Source organism: Pinus tabuliformis, chromosome J (assembly GCF_031772625.1).
Source record: "Pinus tabuliformis cultivar Carrire ecotype Pingquan chromosome J, CPIR1, whole genome shotgun sequence".
NCBI classification, from domain to species: domain Eukaryota; kingdom Viridiplantae; phylum Streptophyta; class Pinopsida; order Pinales; family Pinaceae; genus Pinus; species Pinus tabuliformis.
In genome coordinates this window covers 948,173,815-948,182,730 of record NC_142295.1, presented here as the reverse complement: position 1 = coordinate 948,182,730, position 8,916 = coordinate 948,173,815, and positions in this window count along the sequence as shown.

Here is an 8,916-nt window from a genome sequence, read left to right as displayed (position 1 = left end):
GTGACCTTAAGGAAATGGGATGCATGGAACCACAACATACAAACCTTCCACATCAGCTACGGGACCCATGAGAACCATCCCCACACTTCATGCAACTAGCCCCTGGGTCCCATTGAAGTTTTTGACCACTTAACCTCTGGACACTCTCATGCTATAGGTATACCAACATCCAGGAGGCTCTGAACGTTCTAATGCTATAGGCATGCTAGCGTCTAGGGACTATTTTGTCCAGTTCTATGCCAGCGTCCCCAGGATTTAAGCCACTTTTTTAGGCCTAGAGCCCAGGTCATTGCCCAGAATTAAATGACATCTCCAGAGCAATAAAATAACAGGGAAATAATGATGCAATAGCAAATAGTTTAACAAGCCATTAATCAGACCCCTACTAGCCATGACAGGCATTTCGTCAAACATATCACAAATATGTAATCTACAGGTGTAAACAACAATTTTAAGCATAGGGATCTCATACTTATCTGAGAATTGATAAGAACTATTTTTCCCTCATATAATTTATTGCATTATCATCTATTAGGTCATAGATACATTGTCCATTCATTTACAAATAAAAAATTGATGAGAGTTGTACATAGGCACTATCATAAAACACATATATAACCAGAATAATAGCAACGGAAATACCAATGAAATCATAGCCATATAATCCAGATATAAATCAGTATAATATTCATAGAAATACAAGGAGAATAACCTTTCATTATTGATGCAAAATCCAAACCCAAGATGGGACTACCGTGTTCCACCCGAACATAAAATGGCTAAGACAAATCTCTCTTCAACCATTCACCCCCGTGCCATATTTCAAGCATAAATTTGGGACTCAAACCAGAAGAACCAACCAGAGCACACTAAGGCTAAACCACCTCACCCTCATTAATAGAAATCAGGCTTTACCGTAATCCATCCCAACTAGGCCAACATAATAAACATGTCATAACAACCTTTACCATGATCTCCACCTGATCATTAGGCAAAACAAGCATGAATGCCACCGAATTTCTCCACCTACAACATGAGGAAATTTCCTGTCTCCTAGTCTCTCAATATTTACCGTAATCCAAACCTGGATCACTAGGCCCTAAATCGAGACCCACTCTCCAGGCTTTACCACATATCCCAAACTAGAGATTACTAGGCCCAATGGAGAGAAACCCACCTCTTGGATTTACTGTATATCCTGCCATTCACCGACAAGGATTCCTAGGCCCACCGAGGCGACACAATCCTTGCTTTACCGTAACTGACAATCTGGCTCAGGGATCACTAGGCTAGTGGCTTTATCGTGATTCACAGTCTAGTTCAGGGACCACTAGGCTATGTGTTCTATCATTTGGAGATCCACCTCACTTAGCTTAGAATCCATCTTGCAATCCAACTCAACCAAAACATGAGAACCCCATCACACCATGGCTATCTAGAAATGGAAAGGCTAGGCTGAAAACACTGTTACACCTGGAAAAACCCATGCCATAACAACAAAAGAACCACATGAAATACCATGCATGCCAAATCTAGCAAGGAAAATACACATGCAAATCGATACTTGCAAATAATACTGATGTAGCTTCTTGATCTTGCCTTTCCCTACTTGATATTTGCTTCATCTTGCCTTCTTTACCTATCTTGATCCAATGCCAAAATGCTCCAAGAAAACTCTAAGTGTCCAAGAGTGAGAGAGAGAGAGAGAGAATAATGAGAGAGCTCCAAAACTGAACTGAAAAAAGGTTACCAATTGATCCTCAGAAGCCTTTTTATTAATGAGGCCTCTATTTTCTTCATTTTCCATTATTTTCCTTCATTTTCCTCCTCACATGAAACATCTGAACTTTGACCTCCCTTTTCTCCTAATTTCCATTATTTTCATAAAAAAATGTGCCTAAAATTCCATTTTTTCTTTCCAAAGCCTTAGCCATTGCCTTTGCTAATTTCCTTAGCAATAAAAAATCGGTGAACACCTACACAAGGATGTTTTTCCTGACATTCAACTTGGAATAAGTGTCCCATCAACCATCGTTATTATTTTTGCCTTTATGAACTTTTATTACATGGAATTTTCACCAGGGATTTTACAGAACCCTCCCCCTTGGGGACACCATCCTCAGTTTTCAACCACACCTATACCTCATCAAAACCGTTGAAAAACAAACATATGACCCATGGAGCTTTATAACATAGCTTGATGTAGTATTTACAATGATCACCCTACAGAAAAGAAAACCAACATGACAACATAATAAAGCATAACATCATAATGACATGACACCCATACCGCTTATTGGAGCTTTGTAACATATCTCATGGAAGTATTTACATCCATATACATATGTACATATAACAAAACATCACCAAGCATATATGAAGACATATATTGAGACATATATCAAAACACCATACCAAAACTACTTTTCCTCAACCGGAAAATAATTAAGGATACATAGCTCGCATCTGATCCGCCATCTCCCATGTAGCTTCATCAGGCCCAATGTGGTTCCACTGCACTTTAACTTGCTTGATTGCTCAGTTTCGAAGCATGAGCACCTTTTTCTGCAATATACACTAAGGCTCCTGCTAGAATTTTCCATCTGGTTCCACCTACAATACAAACCAATCAATCACATGATCAACATATTTAACATGCTTCTTAAGCAATGACACATGGAAAACATCATGGACTTTCACTTTCAGAGGTAATGACACAATACTTAAGGGTCCACAAAACCGTGGTACCATATTGGCACATGATCCAATCCATAAGGAGCTCTTCTTTGGTTTGATGCACAAATACACCTGTTCCCCAACATAGAACTCCTTGAACAACGTGTTCTGATCTGCATAGATCTTCTTCCTATCATGTGCTACCTTTAGATTCTTCTTGATTACCTACATTTTCTATTCCATGTCTACCAACATGTCTGGGGAAATCAACACCCTATTAACTGGATCACTCAAACTGATAGAAGTATTTCAACTCCGCCCATGCCTCAAATGAACTAATCCTCAAATATTCTTGATACCCATTGCTGTATGCGAACTCAACCAAGGGAAGGTACTCCTCCCACTTCCGCTGCTGAGGCATCACATACATCCTCAACATGTCCTCCAATATCCTATTGATCCTCTCTATCTGTTCATCTATCTGTGAATGATAAGCTTCACTGAAGGCTAAATTTGTGCCCAAACCTGCAAATAACTCCTTCTAGAACTTGGAAGTGAACTTTGCATCCCTTTCTGACACAATATTCTCTGGGACACCATGCTATCTGACCACATCTCTGATGAATACATGTGCTACATCGTTAGCTGAGAATGTAGACTTCACTGGAATGAAGTGCACAACCTTTGTAAACCTATCCACAACAACCATGATGGAATCATGCAATATCATTGTCCTTGGAAAACATGTGATGAAGTCCATGGAAATGACTTCCCATTTCCACTCTCGAATCACAATCGACTGTAGTATTCCACCTGAATTCTTACAATTTTCCTTCACACGCTGACAATCAAAACACCTAGCCACCAACTCTGCTACATCCCTCTTTAGAATCAGTCACTGATAAAATTTATTCACTGTAGTTAATGTATTATGATAACCTAAGTGACCTAAATATGGTTTCGCATGAAACTCTCTCAATATCACCTTCTTGAGCTCACTACTATCTGGAACATATATACTATCTCTGAATCTAACCAATCCGTTTATAGTAAGACAATAGTCTACATCCTGTGCACCTACACTTGTACCTGTACCTATACCTGTACCACTACCTGTACTACCACATGTACCTGTAACTATACCAGTACTGTGCTACAACATGTGCACAATCTCGATATACTTGTCATCCTGCTGACCTACCTACAAGATCCTATCCTGTAAGTCTGTCCCATAGGAGATGCTAAATGCTCGATATGTTGTTCCTCATTTTTAGAATATACCAATATGTCATCAATGAACACAATAACAAACTTATCCAAATACAAACACAACACACTATTCATCAAGCACATAAATGTAGCTGGAGCATTAGTCAAACCAAATGGAACTACAACAAACTCATAATGCCCATACCTAGTCCAGAAAGATGCCTTTTAAATGTCCTCCTCTTTGATGCATACATGGTGATATCTGGATCTCAGATCAATCTTCAAGAACACTAATGCTCCTTTCAAATGATCGAACAAGTTATCAATCCTCGAAAATGGATACTTGTTATTTATGGTCACTTTATTCAACTTCTTGTAGTCAATGCATAATCTAAGAGTGCCATCTTTCTTCTTCATGAATAATATCGGTGCACCCCAAGGTGATACACTTGGTCTAATATATCCTTTGTCCAACATTTCCTTTAACTTTAGCTTCATCGCTACCAACTCAGGTGTGCTCATCCTGTAAGGTGCTTTTGATGTTGGAGCTGCCCTTGGCACTAACTCAATAAAAAAGTCTACCTCCCTGTGAGGTGGAAACTCTGAAATGTCCTCAGAAAATACATCCTGAAATTGTTGTATAACTAGGTACCAGCTCAAAACATCAACATCCTCAACTTCCTTACCCTTGTCACTAGAAATGTGCACTGCAAATAACATACACCCTTTCCTGCAACTACGCTTTGCCTGCATAGCTGTCACCATCCTAACTGATGTGGCTTCCTTCCTTCCTTGTAAGACTCTTGGTTCCCCATTGTCATCAACACACTCATTGGCTTTGCCATAGCAATCTACCTTAGTTCTATGAATATACAACCAATCTATGCCCAACAAAATATTGTATGGTCCCAATGGTAATACATTCAAGTGTGTTGCAGTAGGCACATCATTAAAATCAAATGCACAAGCTCTTACCTAATGATGAACTCGCTTCTTTGTACCTATAGCCAACTGCACTAACCAATATTCTGCATGCAATTCTTTACTCAAACCACACTTATCCACCAAGTCATGACTAATATAGCTATAATTAGATCCAGGGTCAATCAAAATAGAGATAAATTGATCAACAAGCTTACGTTCCATCTCATTGATAGATGCCTGATGATATGACTATTTTTTATCCAATGTTGCATAAATATGAGGAATGCTATGACCAACATCCCGAACAGTCTGTGTCTCCTGCGCACTATATATCTAAGGCATACCACCCTGATTCTGTGGAAAATCTTTCTTAAGGTGCTCCTTACCACATGTCCAACACTACAACTGACTAGTACCATCACCTCTATGCTCCTACTATGACCCATGTCCATGTCTGGTTGCATTGAACCTCTTTTGTGGTACCACATTTTATTTCTCATCTGCATTCTAAGGCCTTGTTCTTTTTGACTGCCATTTACCTTTACCTTTGTATTTTCCCTCCAATCCTTATTGAGATTCATTCTTATGCTTTGACTGTTCATAGCAACTCTTCACTTTCCTAATAACATCCTCAAGAGATTGAGGCTCATCATACTCAATCTAATCTCTAAATTCTAATGGAAATCCATTGGCAAATAGTTGAATTTTAGCCTTCTCATCTTTAAGATATGGTACATACCTCAATAGCTCTAGAAACTTAGTCGTGTACTCTTCATCTATCATTGATCCCATATTTAGCTCATAGAATTCTTTGGCCTTACTTGTTACACTAAAAAATGTCACCTTGACTACTTACAGTTAGTATGGCTCAAATCAACAAGTCATGCTACCCTCTTAGGCAAGTCTCATGCCTCTGTTATCCATCTCAAACTCAAAGAAGAGAGAAAGTCTTGTAAAAATCATGTTTATCTCTGGGGTCGCAGGTTCTCTCTAGCCTTACCTGCGGGGACGCTGACCATGTTCACAAAATCTGCGTCCATGGACGCTCTGTATGTTAAGGGACAGGTGCGTCCCTCTGTAAAAGGCAAAATGCGCGAGTTTTATCTTGAAAAAGTTACTTGTGGTTACTTCTAGAACATTCTAGAGGTCGGTTTGATGAAATGGATGCGCCTCCAGTTGGTTCATGTATCTCTATTAAGGGGGAACTTATCCCATCAATAAGGGAGCTATCCCACCCATAGAGGGGGATGATCCCATTGATAGTGGACCTGAATAACCTCTTTACAGCACTATAAATAAAGGCATTGAGCCAGAAGGAGAGGAGGTTGGAGCTATACATTTTCTTTGGGTAAATGCTGCAGGATTTAGGTCTTCCATTAGAGCCTTTGTGAGGAGAGATTGTCTTCACTTGATTCTACTTGGGAGAGGGTGAGCTTTGTCAAAGTAGAGGAAAACCCTTGATGGACCCTGGGAGGAACTTGCACAACACCAAGGCCAGGTTGTAAGAGTTTCTTTGTTTCGTTATTAATACAAACTGGTTTATTTTTCTCAATAGCTTGTGTTAATGAGTTATTTCATGTGTTCCTTGGTCTGCATGTTGAATATATGTTTTATTATATGAAATGCAAGTGCTTGGTAATTGTTTGATTGTTTGTGGTTGCAGGAATTGACTTGAAGGAGGAGCTCATCCGGATCGTCAAGAACGGACTTCAACAACAGCGTTTTGGAATAAGGTAAGCCTAAACACTTGTAGTTTTCATGTTGTAAAAGGTGTATTTAGAGAAAGATCACTCCATTTTGTCTTGTTTGTCATTAGAATGTCTTAGACTTCTAGGAAGGTCAGTCGTGTCCGCACCCTTGACAGATTCCGTGTGACAAATTGGCGACTCCGCTGGGGAATCCATTAATGAGAGAGTCTTTTCCTTTATATGAACTTTGCTTTGAGAAAATCATTTTTATTTTCTGGTTTTTGACTGTGAGAATTAGTATTTGGGTGGCTTAGCTGTAGATTTAGTTGGCTTTAGTTTTTCTTCTTTTTTCCAGAAAGACGCAGTCTCTGTGTGCTGCACAGTGCGTCCTTGGACGCGCTGTTGTCGACTGCACAGTGCGGGGCCGCACCTGTGACAACGGTGCCTGCGTCTTCCTGTAAAAGTTAAGAAAATTCCATTTTTGCTTTAAATTACTTTTAGATTTTGTTTTTTCTTAGTGTTTTCTGCCCAGATCCTTTAGTACCCTGTCAAGAATTCTCACCTGAACTCGTTTTGTGAGCTTTGAGTGTTTTAGTGGTTTTCAACGAAGTTTAGACCTAGGGTTTGATTTTTGGAAAGGCTTTGTAGTGACTTTGAGCTTAGAAAGTTGTCCAGCCTTAGATATCTCTGGTTAGTCAACCTTCTTAGAAGTTGAGCCTGTCGTAAAGTCTCCTTGTTTGAGCAACTTGTCATTTGAGTTGTTTTGGGTCAAATTTCGAATTACTTGTTTATAAAGTATTGATTTCCATTTTCAAAAAGGACAAAAAGATTAGAATTTTGTTTTGACTAGTTTTTGGTTCTGCAATAAGCTAGTCCTTGATTTGATTGTGATCAAGTAAAACACCTTAGAAATAATCATTGTTAGTTTTGGCCTCGTTAAGATTGCTTAGAGTAAATTTGCCTTTAGTTTGCTTATGAGTGCATTTTCATAGATTTTAAGAGTTGTTAAGATTGATTTTTTGGTTATATTAGATTTATTTGCTTTATTAAAAGAAAAATACAAAAACATCTTCTTAAAAGTCTTGTTTCAAGTAGCTTTTTGTTTTCAAAAGAAGAAAAGAGTTTTTTCGTGCATGTAAAGAGAAGTTATGTTTTTATGCTTGGAAAAGAAAAACGAATTGTTTCTTTGATTGTCTTCAATTAAGAAGTTGCTTTTATAAAGATTGCATTCTCTCAACTTTTTAGTTAAGCAATTCATCGAAAAAGTAAAGTAGTGGATAAATCATTTTAGGTGCATTTTGTAGTGGTTTCGAGTCGAGTCAACACACCACTAGTTTCACTTCCATCACCTTTTGACTTAAGAAACAACCTTAAAAGTAACGCTTAAATTAAAATCAATCTAGTAATCTTTATTTTTCTAGGGCTCTGAAGCACCAACATAGCTTAGGCTAGGGTCTTGGAGTAGGTGAGTACTTAACTCTCCAAGACTACAAAACCAAACAGATAGTCTATCTTGAGTAGAACAAATCCAATTGTTTCAGTTACATTCTGGGAAAGCTCCTCTTAAAGGAGAAACACGAGCTCGTGTCCGAACCAGTGAGGGGATCATTCCTCCCTCGTTGGGAACGACGCCAGGCAGTACGTATTACAAACGGTAAACCTCGGATTAACCATTGTCGAGGAGCCAGGGGTCACTTATCGGTAAACCTTGGATTGTTGTCAAGGAGCCGGTAAGGGGATTGGAGCTTGCTACTCTGCCCTTGCGTGCTGTCGGAGTTTAGACTGTTCCCCCAGGTGTAATTGTTGTGATTGGTAACCTTAGTGGCCATAATATCTAGGATTCTACCCAAGGTGACGGTGGAGGGAAGGTCCCACTGTACCTGGAGCAGACGTCGGTTATACTCACTTGGATTTTCTGGGGGGTTCGCTTCACTTCGAGACGGTTAAAGTGGAGGAACTTGGTCCAGTCTATTCATTAAGCAGGTTGCCGGGGTAACTGTTCCACCCACTATTTCTGTACTGAATCCTGCGAGGTTGGGCCTAATCACCAACTAGCGCTTTTGGTCCGGAAGACTACTGTTTGTGTGTGGTTTGACGCTCTAGATTATTTAGGCGTGTGCTTCAAATTTGATTGGTTCTTTAGAAGACTTTAGGTGGTTTGATTTGAAATTTTTTACTTTGATTTCGTGTGTTGTAGTTAAAATCTTTAATTGTGGCGGAATTACCGAGACAGTCCCGTAGACTTCGGGGCAAGTCTCCTGAGATTGTTACCGGGATAGATTTGTTAAGAAAACTCCGTAAATCGCGGGGTGAATCTCCTGAAAACATTCCGGGTCATTTAGAAGGGTTAAAGGTCCTTGTAACTCCTCCTAGTGGCAGTAGAGTAGGTTCACCTGAAGAAGGAGAATCTTCTTTGGTA